This window comes from Rana temporaria, chromosome 11, assembly GCF_905171775.1.
Source record: "Rana temporaria chromosome 11, aRanTem1.1, whole genome shotgun sequence".
NCBI lineage: Eukaryota > Metazoa > Chordata > Amphibia > Anura > Ranidae > Rana > Rana temporaria.
Window position 1 is genome coordinate 128,165,638 of NC_053499.1, and position 15,426 is coordinate 128,181,063.

At 43.4% G+C, this 15,426-nt stretch overlaps 1 protein-coding gene across 1 annotated transcript in view; it reads left to right on the top strand.

The window, feature by feature from the left end:
- The window catches only part of SMPD3 (sphingomyelin phosphodiesterase 3), a 259,804-nt gene that overhangs the window by 85,902 nt on the left and 158,476 nt on the right, over positions 1-15,426 (top strand). The window lies entirely within an intron of this gene.

The window sequence follows — 15,426 nt, forward strand, 5'->3', positions numbered from 1 at the left end:
TAAGCAGTGATCAGCCGTTATCATCATGATCTCGGCTTATCATGGTTTATTAAACGTACACCTAAATGTGATAAAACATTGATGAGAAAAATGAATATACGTACTCCTGTAGTCAAAGTATGTCCTAACTTCTGTAGATACCCAATTTAGGAAAGCAACAGATACACTTTGTTATAAAGGTCCCTAATAAACACTTAAGCTCTTCTGTAACAAGTAACTATGAGAGTAAATCATTACTGATGTACCATTTAATTAACAAATGTTTATTTATGGTGACTGTCTTTCAAGTTAATCTTTCAGTAAACGGCTTCATGATCAGCAGCAGTGACAGCTGCAGGCTATAAAAAGTTACTACCCAACATGTTGAAGAATAAGAGTAATTATACATGCAATCAAAACTATTTTTCATAATTAGATCACTAATAACATTCAATAATCTTTAATTAAATTTATCTTATTTAAGTAACTTTATAAATAAATAAATAACCAATTGCTTGCTGTCAGTAGGGTTATAGGGCCAAATTCACAAAAGAGATACGATGGTGTATCTCCTGATACGCCGTCGTATCTCTGTGATCCGCCCGTCCTAACTATGCGGCTGATTCATAGAATCAGTTACGCATAGCTAGCCCTAAGATCCGACAGGTGTAATTGACTTACACTGTCGGATCTTAGGATGCAATTCTATGCCGGCCGCTAGGTGGCGAGGCCATTGCGGTCGGCGTAGAATATGCAAATGACTAGTTACGGCGATCCCCGAACGTCCGCGTTACCCGTCGCTCTAACTTTACGTTGTTTCCGTCGAGATACGTGTCGTAAAATTAGGGCTGAGCCCTAGGTGTTCTAAGCCATGTTAAGTATGGCCGTCGTTCCCGCGTCGAAATTTAAAACATCACGTCGTTTGCGTAAGTCGTCCTTGAATGGCGCTGGACGCCATTTACGTTAACGCCGAAACCAATGACGTCCTTGCGACGTCATTTAGCGCAATGCACGTCGGGTAATCTACCCGACGGAGCATGCGCAGTACGCTCGGCACGGGAACGCGCCTAATTTAAATGGTGCCCGCCCCATTTGAATTGGGCCCTTCCTCGGCGATTCGGCGAAAAATAGGATTTTCTTCCGTCCGAAAAATCGGATCTTTGTGGAGGCGGGTGATTACGGGTGTCAGCGGATAGACCATCCGCTGACACCTGCAATCACATAGGGACCAATGTATGTCCCGTTTTCATCCGCAACGGATAGATGAAAATGCGGACATACGGTCCGCACATGTGAAAGGGGCCTTAGGGACATCTTTCTGTCATATTGCAGTTAGAGACTAACCGTCATTATTTTTACTGGCAGCCAGTAAAAAATGGGCACTTTTCCCCTGCCAGTAAATGCCAGTGACAAGAAAAGGCTGCCAGTAAAAAATATGGCTGTGACGCCCAGCCAAGACCATCCGAGTGGCTGATACAGTGCGTTCGGGCGGAGACAGGTCTGGCAGAGACGGTGCCTTAGCATGTTGTGTGACGTTATGGCACAGGGGAATCTGACCCTTGTGTGCAGGTCTGCAGGATGGGAGCAAGAGTGCCTGCCTATTTTTCTAACTTTGGGAAATGCCAGTAAAAACTTGGCTATGCCAGTACATTTTTGGTGTCATGTCAATATATTTTAATCTGGTAGGTTGGCAAAACTGTTAGAGACCCATATGGAAGGTTGCCATCCAGGAAGTAGACATGACGGTCAACAGCTTGTCGTAGATGTTGAGAAAGACGTGATGCCACTGACAATGCAACTTGAAAAATAAAACACTTTGAAGACATGCCACTAGTGAGCCTGGTGATAACAGTGGTGGGTCTTTCCAGTAGGGGATGAGGAACAAGGCAGCTGTAACCTCAGACATGCTAGCAGGCATAGCAAGCGATATGCTGGCTTGTTTCTAGACTGACATGTATATAATGGATATTAAAGAGATAGTTGACTCTTGGATAGTCACGTTTTCAGATCCTCACTATAAAAAAATTGGGGATCTTTTTAATCCTTTGGAATAGGCTGTTATATTAAGATATTATCAGAATTAATATTGCTCCCTGCTTGCGTCAGCCAAATCCCTGCCAACAGCTGCCAGTCCTCCCTATTTGATGCATTTGACCTCAAGGTACACAACCACAAATAGACCCAGTGGACCTTTGGCTCTGAATACCGAGCCCAATAATTATCCTTGTTATGGAGAATTGAACAGGAAGAGTGAGACCTCGTACACACGACCGGTTTTCCCAACGGGAAAACTGCCATGAGAGCTTTTGGCCGGGAAAACCGGCCGTGTGTATGCTCCATCACAGTTTTCCCGACAGGAAAACTGCCGGGAAAAAAAGAGAACCAGCTCTCCTTTTTCCCACCGGGATTCCCTGTGGTTTTTAACCCGGCAGTTTTCCTATGGGAAACACTGCGATGGAGCATACACACGGCCGGGATTCCCGACCAAAGCTCTCATGGCAGTTTTCCTGTCAGAAAACCCGGTCGTGTGTAGGGGGAAAAAGTTACCGAGCGGGTTCTCTGTTTTCCCCTCGGGTTTCCCGGCGGTAAAAAGTCAGCCGGGAAACCTGTACGTGTGTACAAGGCTTGAGACTAGTAAAAGGTGCACAGAAATACCCCAGAACAGAGCTAAGAACATAGGCAGAAAGTTCTTCCACTTAGTCCCCAAGAGATATTGGAAGCCACGGAGTGATTCAGACTACCAGACTCCACATATAACTGAAATATCCATTTTGTGCAGTATGATCTCTTGATCTTTTTGGCTGAAGACCTGGTCAGACTTAACATGTCCCCCACTCCCATTGCTGATGTTTTTTGCTGACCCCTCTGTACTAATGCTCTGAGATTGCTGAGTAAAATGTAGAACGTCTTGTTACAGACCTACATATGCTCTTCGCTTCACTCACCATAAATTATTCATTCGCATTTCCTGTGCTGTTTAGTAGCCTGATCTCATTAATTCAGCCTTTTTGAACTTCCAAACAAATGAATATGTTATACATAATTAATTCTACCCCTGAAAGCTCTGCATATCCTATCTATGGTTACCTGGTGTGGATGGCAGAGCCGGTGAACACAGATCAAATGAATGTGTATCAGATAGATTGGTATGTGTAGGAGCGGGCTTGAGCTTCTGTTGGTGTGACCAACGTTTTCAAGGGAATCCTGAGCACACCTACTTTATCTGTTTTATAATGAGCATATGGGTGTATAGCAATACATTACCATTATAATGCATTAATCATATGGTTCTAGGTTCACTTGGTTCCCTTCCACCCTATCATCACATTTACCCAAAAAATACATATTTTCATGTATTTTCCAGGTACAATTCTCTGAATAAAATATCACAACCTGTGCAAAATGTATATAACAGGGTGTATGTAGAGCCAAAACCTTTTGTTTTGTTTAGTTTTAGATAAAATGTGCAACGTTAGAACTATGTCTCTGGCACAGAAAACTATGGAAAATCTGAATTGTTTGGGCTATTGTTTGTACATGGCCCGAATGCCCACCTAACTTAGGGCACGCAGTGCTGTAAACATGCAAACCAACCCTGATTGGTTAGCACAGTCACAAGGCTGCACTGATCAATGAGTGCTTGCCACTGTAAGCTTGGTGGATACAGTGTGCAGACTACTACACCGGAAATACTGAGCATTATGGCGTGTAATGCCCTGTACACACGATCGGAATTTCCGATGGCCTGAAATCCGTTGGAATTTTTCAGCGGAATTCCATTTAAGCTGTCTTGCATACACACTGTCAGACCAAATTCCGACCGTCCAAAACGCGGTGACGTAAAAAACACGACGACGAGCCGAGAAAAATGAATTCAACAATTCAAAATACGGTATGTACAGCAATGAATTAAAAAAACAGCCTAATGTCTTTCTGACAACTCAGCTGAATGTAATGTTAAAAAAATTTTTTTTGGGTGAACCCTCGCTTTAAGTGGTTAAAGACCATTCACTGCTGCTCTCTCTCCTTGTGTAAGATGACTGGTCTTGTCTCCGCCGCCTCCTGCAGTTTCCTGCAGGCGCTCTGTAGTGGGTGGGGCCTGCTGCTCTGCACAGGCTATGTACAGCACAGTGATGATGTCACTGTTACTTTTACAAGGTCATTTCTGGGTTTGCAAAGGGATTTAGTGTGATATAGTGGATTTATATTCTTTGTGTCCCTTGAGGAATAAAGTATAAGAAAAGTTTGTGCACCTGGAGTGCAGTTTTAAAGGATAAACATTACAAATATTACTAAAGTGCCAAAGTGTGCGTTGGGGCAGCTCTGCGTCATCAGTGAAGTCATCATGTCGCAGAGGAGAGTGTATAGAGGCTGCATGGACGCACTCCTGGCTCTTCAGCAGATCTCAGATCTACTGATCTACTGATCTACTGGCCAACGAATCCCACACTAATGATTTTAGTCTGGGGGGCATTCAGGGGCGGACTGACAACTCATGAGGCCCCCTGGCAATAGAAGATTATGGGGCCCCCTGGGCTTACAGATGGCCACCACGCTAGGAGGCAGTGCAGAGTCGGGGCAGCTAAAATCTCAGGATTTTCATATCAAAAGCATGTCGGTTTCAGACTTATCAGGGACAGATGTAAAAAAAACACATATTTTTACATACTGTCCCTGTTTTTACTGAGCCTGGCAACCCTGATGGGGCCCCCTAGTGGCATGGGGCCCTCGGGCAATGCCCGAGTGCCTCAATGGTCAGTCCGCCCCTGGGGGCATTGCAACCTCATTAGGAACAAAAAAAATCGATCCATACAGAGAAAAGATGACCCTACATATCGTTCTCTTCATTTGTAGTATTTTCTTGTCCTGTTGTTGTCTCTGCTGTAAAGAATAGAAAAAAAAAGACCGGTTTGTGGAAATAAAGTCTGTAATAAATGATTCTTTACAAGAAATTGTACAGACTTGAAGCTTCTTCTATATTAATGCTTAAAAAAAATTGCCAAAATTAATATTCATGACAGTTCTATTTTAACTATATTCAAGTAGTGCAAAATGAATTTTAATGTGTAGTTAGCAACTGCACAGCGCAAGAAAATGTTATAATATGAAACGCATAATAATATATCACTAACAAAGTAATGGTATGCATGCTCACTAAAACATTTCTCAAACATATTATTTTGATGACTAATTCAAGGTTCTTGAACATTTTGCTAGACTGGTATTCAATCCTCAACCCCCCACTTAGTGCTTCTCAAATAGCCTGATGGTTTGCAGTTTCTTTTAACTTTTTCAAAATGTAAAATTGTAAATTTGGTGAGAGCCAGTTATATGAAATACAACGCTTCACAGCAAAAATATTGTGGACTGCGACTCCGCATTGCATTTATTTATAGCTTAATATAGTGTATTCTATAATGTATGTCTGTGAATTGAGCAGAAGCTATGCCTAACGGGCGCTGCAAATATTGGCATATTTTGCTCTGTGCAGCCATATGCCTCTATGCTTGTGTGCAATATATATCTCACTTTTTGGATAAAATAGGGAATAGTTGGACAGACGATAGTTAACCTTTGTAACGGAATGGCCCGTGACACCCAGAGACCTTTGAAGGATGTGGGGTACTCCTGTGCCAGCGTCAATAATGACTCTTGGGTCTAGGGTCATCCTGTGCCCCTTTTGGGCATAGGGTGACTGAGAAATGATAATTATAAATTACATGAGATGGGACATTACTGATAATTCATGTTTTGCAGGATATCTTGGAATATTACAAGTTGTTAAAGTCTGACTCCAACAGGTCAATGGAATGTTTTCATTCTATGTGGAGACACATGCTTTTGAGGTGTTAATTGAGTCTGCTCCTAGATATTCCACTGTGTAATGCTAATACTGTGTTTTGTACTGATTGAGTCTGTAAGGGTCAGATGTCTAGCTTTGAGGTGTTGATTGAGGCTGGCTCCTGAAAGACATTTCATTGTGTGATGCTAATACTGTTTTGTGTCCATTGTGCTAATTAGGTCTGCTCCTAAGACCTGTTCATTGTGTATGCTAATGACAATGTTAAGATATGGAATGTGACTTGTCAAGCTGTAGTAATTAACCCCTCTAAATGCGGAGCCAGACCGTCTGGGTAATGAGTAGTAATTAACTCACCTGAATGTCATTATCTAAAAGAAGGTGTATTGAAGCCCCATTGTGTGATGTGTGGGTGGAGTGTGTCTTTGTTACTTTGATTACTGTAACATGCTTGTACTGTATATAAGACAGCTAAGGTACCATTAAAAGTATTCAGTCATTCATTTTTTTAAAACCAGAAAGAACAGAGCTTGTGTCTCGTCTTAATTCTGGGGGAATTGATCGTGTCTGTTGGATGGTTGGAGTTTCGGATAAGCTGTCGTGGGGCGATGGAATATCGTAAACGGAGGTGACCGTTACAACCTTGTCCATTTTTTTTATTTTGCTGTATTACCGTCTGTTTAATCCACAAAGAAATCCTTACGCTTGAGTGTAGATCAGCAAAGCAGTAATTCTATATTATAAAATAGTGAAATACAGCCAAAAAGAAGTACCAACGTGTTTCGGCCACTCAGGTCTTAGTCATGGCTAAAGTCTAAGCCTCCGAAAACACATTCAGAAACAATGGGTAAGTTGAGCGCACTCTGGGAAGGGGTGCCGTAACACAAAACTGTATATATGTATTGGGAAAGGGGGATCAGTTGGGATGTTCAACAGGGGGCAATGTCAATGTCCATGACAATTAGCCCATATGAGTCTAAAATGTAAGCTAGTAACAGAGAAGGTTGCCAGCTTGCAGATAGAAGATGATCTGGTACATAAACACAAGAACAAAAAGTGGCGCCTTCTAAGCGTAGCAGTTAAAACTGTTTAATATAAAGTAATAAGTAATAAAAACACTCACAAACTAGCAATATGGGTGGGCATATCTGTTAATGTTATCATCCGCGCTGTCCCAGGAGGTGGGCTGCCTGATGTCAGTGGAGGTATCCGTGTTTCATCCCTCAGAGCCTGAGGAAGAAGCACGCATGCTTGGAACGCACCTCCACGCTGACTCTGTACCAGTAAATGACTAGACCGCTGCCGCTTTCCTGTGTTCCTGTCCCCGATTGCCATGAGCGCTTGGTTCCACCGATGTTACCGGAACAAGAGATGAAACACGGACACCTCTACTGACATCAGGCATTAGGCAGCCCACCTCCTGGGACAGCGCAGATGATAACATTAATGCCACGTACACACGATCGGTTCATCCAATGAAAACGGACCTGTAACGGTCACCACCGTTTACGATATTCCCATTCCATCAACCATGAAAGCTTCTCTGACACTCCAACCATCCAGCAGACACGATCCGTTCCATTTCCCCAGAAACAACGAGACCGACACGCTCTGTTACTGGTTTCAAAATGTATGAACGAATTGATTCTGAGCACGCATGGATTTTTGAACAATGGATTTCCCCACAGACGATCGTTTTTTTAACCATCAGAACATTTTAAAACAGGTTCTATTTTTTTTCACCGATGGGAAAAAAAAACGATGGGGCCCACACACGATCGGTTCGTCCGATGAAAATGGTCCATCAGACCGTTTTCATCAGACGAACCTATCGTGTGTACAGGGCATTACAGATATGCCCACCCATATTGCCCGTTTGTGAGTGTTTTTATTACTTATTACTATATATTAAACAGTTTTAACTGCTACGCTTAGAAAGCGCCACTTTTTGTTCTTGTCCGAAAACACATTGGCATTCTTTTTGGCTGTATTTTACTGTTTTATAGCAAAACATTACCACTTTGCTGATCTACACTCAAGTGCCAGCACTTCTTCGTGGATTATGCATTAAGGTGGATGTAAACCCTCTCTCATCCTTTCTAATCTACTGCCATAATGGTTATCTATAAGGATATAGATGCCTCCTGCTTGAATCCTTACCTGTCAAATGTCTTCCCTCTGTCTGTTATGAGACCCGAAAAACTGCAGATTCTGTGGGTGGGTTTGTTGTCTGTCGGAAGCCTGTCAATCAAATAGGAACGCCCAGTCCCGCAGCCCATACCCGGAAGCGGCGGAGAAGATCTATCTCTAAAACGGTAAGTACTGCTTCGATTTAAAAAAAAAACTACCCGATTCCCCTTGACAAAATGAGCATCAATCTAATGTTAAAAATGTACATTTTCGGGTGAACCTCCACTTTAATAAAGATCTGCGGTATATGGACTGAATGTTTTGATACATTGGAGCCATGATAAACAAACATTTGACAGTTACCGATTCTGAACTTTTTATAAAGGAAGCCCGACATCTGAACCGCCAAAATCAGACGTATGGCGGTACGTCCCCATCCGTCCACGGCGGATCGGATCGGGTGAGATGTGATGAAGACGGACATGCTGCACGAGCCCCTCCCCGCTCAGTGAGCAGAGAAAGATGGCCCAGCAGAGATCAGCGGAGAGATCTCCCGCTAAGCCGGCGGACTCTGTAGCGACGGAGTCCGCCTCGTGTGGAAGTAGCCTAATTGTAGTTAATACAGGTTTCCCTTAGGCTCCATGCACACTGGGCTTAAAAAAATGTCTGTTCTCTTTGTACAAAGTTTAGACGAGTTTAGTAGAGCTTTACGTTTTTTCTGCCAGTGAGCTTCAATCAGAAACGCGAATGAGAAGGGTTTTTTTTTCTGCCTCTTAACATTGATCTCAATATATGCCTGTAAACGTCATAAGGTGCATGAACACATAGGATAACATTGAGTTGCTTCTACAGGCAGAACACAAAACTCCTGTATAAACGTTTTTTATGCCAGTGTGCATGGAGCCTTAATTGCCTTTATGTTCTAGTTCAGTACAGTGGAAACTTGGATTACGAGCATAATGCGTTTCAGGAGAATGCTCGTAATCCAAAGCACTCGCATATCAAAGCGAGTTTCCCCATATAAGTAAAAAACTTGTACTCGCGCAAATGCTCCCGATGCTTCGCGCGATACTTTCTTTTTTCAGAGCGAGAGCAGGCGGAGAGGGGGCGGAGAGCGGAGCAGTGCAGTCCTCAAAGAGAAAGCCAAGACCTCCCCCCCACCGCTGATGTCTAGTTGATAAGTGAGGGGAACAATACAGCTTTCATTTGAATAGCTGTGTGTTCCCCCGCCGCGCCTTGTCATATATAGCCCCTCCCCCTTGTCCGGGCACTTTGCTAGACAGATCACCCGTCCCTGGATTGGATGGGTGATCTGTCTATCAAAGTGCCCGGACAAGGGGGAGGGGCTATATATGACGAGGCGTGGCGGAGGAACACACAGCTATTCAAATGAAAGCTGTAATGTTCCCCGCGCCGATCAACTAGGCGACGGCGGTGGGGGGGAGGTCTTGGCTTTCTCTTTGAGGACTGCACTGCTCCGCTCTGCGCCCCCTCTCCGCCCGTTCTCCGCCTGCTCTCGCTCTGAAAAAAGAAAGTATCGGGCGAAGCATCGGGAGCATTTGCGCGAGTACAAGTACTCGCGCAAATGCTCAGTATCGGTCCAGATACCGGCTTGGCTTTCTCTTTGGGGACATGGCTGCATTTGTGGGGGACATGGCTTCATTTGTGGGGGGCATGGCTGCATTAGTGGGGGGCACGGCTGCATTAGTGGGGGGCATGGCTGCATTTGTGGGGGACATTGCTGCATTTGTGGGGACATGGCTGCATTTGTGGGGGACATGGCTGCATTTGTGGGGGACATGGCTGCATTTGTGGGGACATGGCTGCATTTGTGGGGACATGGCTGCATTTGTGGGGGACATGGCTGCATTTGTAGGGGACATTGCTGCATTTGTGGGGGACATTGCTGCATTAGTGGGGGTATGGCTGCATTTGTGGGCGACATGGCTGCATTTGTGGGGGACATGGCTGCATTTGTGGGGACATGGCTGCATTTGTGGGGACATGGCTGCATTTGGGGACACGCCTGCATTTGGGGACACATTTTTAAAAAAGTATCGGTATTCGGTATCGGCAAGTGCCGAAAGTATCGGTATTCAGTATCGGCAAGTACATGAAAAAAAGTATCAGTACTTGTACTCGGTCCTAAAAAAGTGGTATCGGGAAAACCCTATTGGTAAGGCTCGGGAACTGAGTTTTTTGGGCTTTTCCAAGCATTTCCGTTTGGCTCCGCTCGGCTCCGGCGCCCCCCCACCTTTAGGCCAAACGCTGTGGCTTGAATCCTACTTGTTTTGTGAGACAACACTCGCAAACCAAGTCAGGATTTTAAAAAAAAACAGTGCTCGTATTGCGAAACGCTCGTTAACCGCCTTACTTGCAATCCGAGGTTTCACTGTAGTTGTATATGTACAGCATTGGAAATAGAAACGCATTTCCTTTATGTTGCTAATTTCAGTGGAATAATTTCATTTCATGTTCTCTGTGTATTGAGAAATATATATTGTTTGCAATGGATGGCTAAAGTATTGTGCTACGCTGATATTTTAAAGTTGGTACAGACTGTAAGACTAGAAGATCAGAGGAAAACGGCTCCTCCGCGCCAAAGAATTAGAAGACAACAAAACCCGAAATGCTTCTTCATCTACAGCTAAAGCTCTACAATTTACTGTTGCTTGCTAAATCTCTTGCTTCGGTTCAGGAGGATCTCTCCTGAGAAATGTCAGCAAACCTTCCGTTCCGATCTACAGGCAACTTTTTATTTTATTTTTTTGTGGCAGCACCTAATCCACATTTAATCTCTGTTGGCCTTCATAAGCGCAAGCAAGTGCACCTTTCTATATCAGGCAGTAAATCATCAGATCACAGCGAGCCAAGCCAAAGTATAAAGTAAATTGATATTGTTCATGACTCATGTAAGTTAAAATAACATTGCATTGTTACCTAAAGGGTAATGGAAAAACCATTGTATACGTGTTTGTTATCTTTTGTATAGTTATATTATGCAGGCTTGGTCTTATTTAGAATTTAAGAGTTTTTTTTTTTTTCTGAATCGATTTATTACTAGACCATTGCGCTATTTGTCACCTAGTGGGACTGCATTAATGGATTTTTCTAACAAAGAAGGAATTCATATTGAGATCCCCATTTAAGGTTAAAGCTGAACTTCAAGCAACCAGCTAAGTGCACAGAGGAAATACATGTACAGTATAGGAGCTATTGTATCTGCCAATGCATTTTTATTGCTGTCCATTCAGTCCTTATGCCGCGTACACGCGACCGTTTTTTTGGGTTCTAAAAAACTACGGCCCGGATTCACATACATTGGTGCATATTTATGCCGGCGTAGCGTATCGAATATACGCTACGCCGACGCAGCGCAGAGAGGCAAGCACAGTATTAACAAAGCACTTGCTCCCACTCGCTCTTAAAGGGGAGTTCCACCCACAATTTCACTTTTTAAATATAAATACCCCTGTAATACACAAGCTTAATGTATTCTAGTAAAGTTAGTCTGTAAACTAAGGTCCGTTTTGTTAGGTTGTTACAGCATTTAGATAGTTTATAATCTAGAAATAGACCGTGGCCATCTTAAGTGTGGGCATCATGAAGCCAGACTGTATGACTTCCTGGATTTCAGCTTTGCATATCTCACACATGCTCAGTGCACAAGCAATGTAATAGGTTTCAGTCAGGTTTGCAAGGACTACTGGGAAACATGATGCCTATCCCAGAAACCCTTGCAAATAGCCTAGGCAAATAAGGAGGAGGAAGTAATGAAGGACTACAAAATAAAGGTATTTACAAGCAACAAATTAAATAAAAATTGTCCATTCTGAACACTATGAGATTAGAGCATGCAGCACAGACAAACATAAAAAAATGGGTGGAACTCCACTTTAAATCTACGCTGGGTTTCCTCGGCGTAAGCCGGCGTAGGTGGAAGTGGGTGTGAGCCATGCTAATGAGGTGTGACCCCATGCCAATGATGGGGCGAGTGACAGACAAGTACTTAAAAGGAACGGCGCATGCGCCGTCCCGTGGACGTATCCCAGTGCGCATGCTCACAATCACGTTGAAAAAACTGCCTAAGATATGTCGAATCACTGCCTACGACGTGAACGTAACCTACGCCTATCCATATTCACGTACAACGTAAACGACGTAACATACGACGGCTTGAGTTCCCAGGTCCATACCTTTGCATGAGTTGCGCCTCATATATGGGGAATAACTTTACGCCGGACGTACGACTTGCGCAAATCGCGTATATTATGCGCCGGGCGCAAGTACGTTCGTGAATCGACATATCTCCCTCATTTACATATTTGAATAGGAAATCAATGGGAGCGCCACCTACGTCCAGCGTAAATATGCGCCCACGATACGCCGGCGTAGGAAAGTTACGGCGGTCGGATGAAGCCTATTTTCAGGCGTATCTTGGTTTCAGAGTCCGGCGCATAGATACGACGACGCATATTTACACTTACGCGGCGTATCTCGAGATACGTCGGCGTAAGTGCTTTGTGAATCCGGGCCTACGTTTTTGTTCAACCCGATCATTAAAACGGCCTTGCCTACACACGATCATGAAAAAAAAATGCTCTAGCAAAGCACGTGACGTACAACACGTATGACGGCACTATAAAGGGGAAGTTCCATGCAGATGGCGCCACCCTTTGGACTGCTTTTGCTGATTTTGTGTTAGTAAAAGACGATTCGCGCTTTTCTGTCTGTTACTGCGTGATGAATGTGCTTACTCCATTACGAACGGTAGTTTTGCCAGAACGAGCGCTCCCGTCTCATAACTTGCTTCTGAGCATGCGCAAGTTTTTCACGTCGTTAAAGCCCACACACGACCATTTTTTACAACCTTAAAAACGACAACGTTAAAAACGTTGTGAAAAAATAGAGCATGTTCGAAATTTTTAATGGCCATTTTTTAGATCGTGAAAAATGCTCTGGAGCCCACACATGATCGTTTATAATGACATAAAAAAAAAAACGTAATTTTTTAGAACTCGAAAAACGGTCGTGTGTACGTGGCATTAGGATTACACAGCTTTGCCCCACAACACACATTTGGCAGGTAGGAGGGTAGACCTGATCCTTCTCTTCTGCAGTTCAGTAACACATACATGTTTTGTCCCTCTCCCAGTCTTTGATTGGACAGTGAAAAGAGAAGCAGCTAACTGAGTAGTTCATCTCTCTATCCCTGTTCTCTCTCTTCCTATCAACATGCTCCTTGTACTTCAGCACAGCTGATTGGCTCCTTGTGTTGCTTCTCACTCCCACATTCTAAGCTCTTCACTACATTTACTGCAACAGGCTGATGCCAACTCAAATTCAGGTACTTACACAATACACTTAAAGGATACATTAATTAATACAGAGAAGCATTGATTTGCATCTTGTATATCTGCCCAGTGATTAGCGTTAGGTCTGTCTAATATGAATTACTCAGTTAAGGACTGCGGCAAGTAAAGTAATTAGCAGGCTTGTGATAGGTATTTGGATTCCCAATGATGTCATCTTTTTCCTTCCACTACCTTTATCACAGTCTTATGCCCCGTACACGCGTGCAGGATTTCCGACGGGAAAAGTTCCCGTCGGAAATCCCGAGGGGAAAGCCGAGAACCTGCTCGGACAGACCTTCCCTTTTCTGCACAAGGCCAATCATCACAAGGAGATATATTATAAAATATTATTACATTAGTATTAAATTATTGGCATACATGTTCAAACATGTATTTCATACCAGTATACTAGTATGAGTAAACTACAGGTTCACATTAAAATAACTAGTAAGGCCTCGTACACACGACCGTTTTCCTCGACAGAATCCATCAAGAAACTTGGTGGCAGAGCTTTTTTGCCGAGGAAAACGGTCGTGTGTATGGTTTTCGTTGAGAAAACTGTTGAGGAACTCGACAAAAAAAAAGAGAACAAGTTCTCTTTTTTCCTCGACGGGAGTCTCAATTTCCTCGTCGTGTTCCTCGTCGGGCTGGTTTTCGACGAGAAACACGTTCGTGTGTATGCTTAGAAACCCAACCATGCTCAGAATAAAGTATGAGACGGGAGCGCACCTTCGGTAAAAGTAGCGTTTGTAATGGAGATAGCACATTTGTCACGCTGTAACAGACTGAAAAGTGCAAATCGTCTCTCACCAAACTTTTACCTAACACGCAGTAACATGAGATTAGCAAAAGCAGCCCCAAGGGTTGTGCCAGTGGAATCAAACTTCCCCTGCCGTTGTATGTGTTGTACGTCACCGCGTTTAAGAACGACGAGATTTGGTCTTGACCGTGTGTACTCAAAGAAAGCTTGTCAAGATTCTCGACAAGCCTAACAAGGAACTCTTTGAGGAAAACGATGTTTCATTTACAAGTTCCTCGGTCGTGTGTACGAGGCCTAAGAATTGATATCTTGTGAGCTGTCCATGGTACTGATGCACTTAATGGGTAAAGCCTTTCTAATTTTTACCATTTATTATCAAAATGAAAATGGATTAATTAAATGCTACATCAATCCAGCTGGTGATATATCAAGTGACAAAGTATTAAATTAATGTGAACAATGACATAAATAATACTATTATATCAATCCTGAAAGTGACTAGTGCTAGCAGAGTGCTAGAAATACATCAAATATCATAAAAATTTATAAAGTGAGACGTGCTTCAACTTAATAGAGTATACTATCCGGGTTGATAGACAAATAAATCAAAAACAATCTGCTGTGCAACTGTTCATGAGAATCCCAAAAAGTGAGACGTGCTTCAGCTTAATAAAGTATACTATCCAGATTGATGGACAAATAAATAAAAAAACAAAAAAACTATCTGCTGTGCAACTGTCCATAAAGATCCCAAAAAGTGACATGTGCTTCATCCAATTAGTGACAGTTTAAGAATAATGGGCCAGATTCAGGAATAATTACGGCGGCTTAACGTATCCCCTTTACGTTACGCCGCCGCAAGTTTTCGGCGTAAGTGCCTGATTCACAAAGCACTTGCCTGTAAACTTGCGGCGGCGTAACGTAAATCTGTCCGGCGCAAGCCCGCCTAATTCAAATGGGGCGTGTACCATTTAAATTAGGCGCGTTCCCACGCCGAACGTTCTGCGCATGCTCCGTTTGGAAATTTCCTGCCGTGCTTTGCGCGAAATTACGGCGCCCCGATGTGTTTTTTGAACGGCGACGTGCTTAACGTACTTTCGTATTCCCGGACGTCTTACGCAAAAAAAAATAATAATTAAAATTCGACGTGGGAACGACGGCCATACTTTAACATGGATGGTGTAATTTTACACCATCTAAATAGCACTCTTAACTTTACGACGCAAAAAAACGACGTAAGAGAATACGACGAACGCGCGTACCTTCGTGGATCGCTGTAAACAGCTAATTTGCATACCCGACGCTGGAAAACGACACAAACTCCACCCAGCGGCCGCCGGAAAATTACACCTACGATCCGAAGGCGTACGAAGCCGTACGCCTGTCGGATCTTTGCCAAAAGC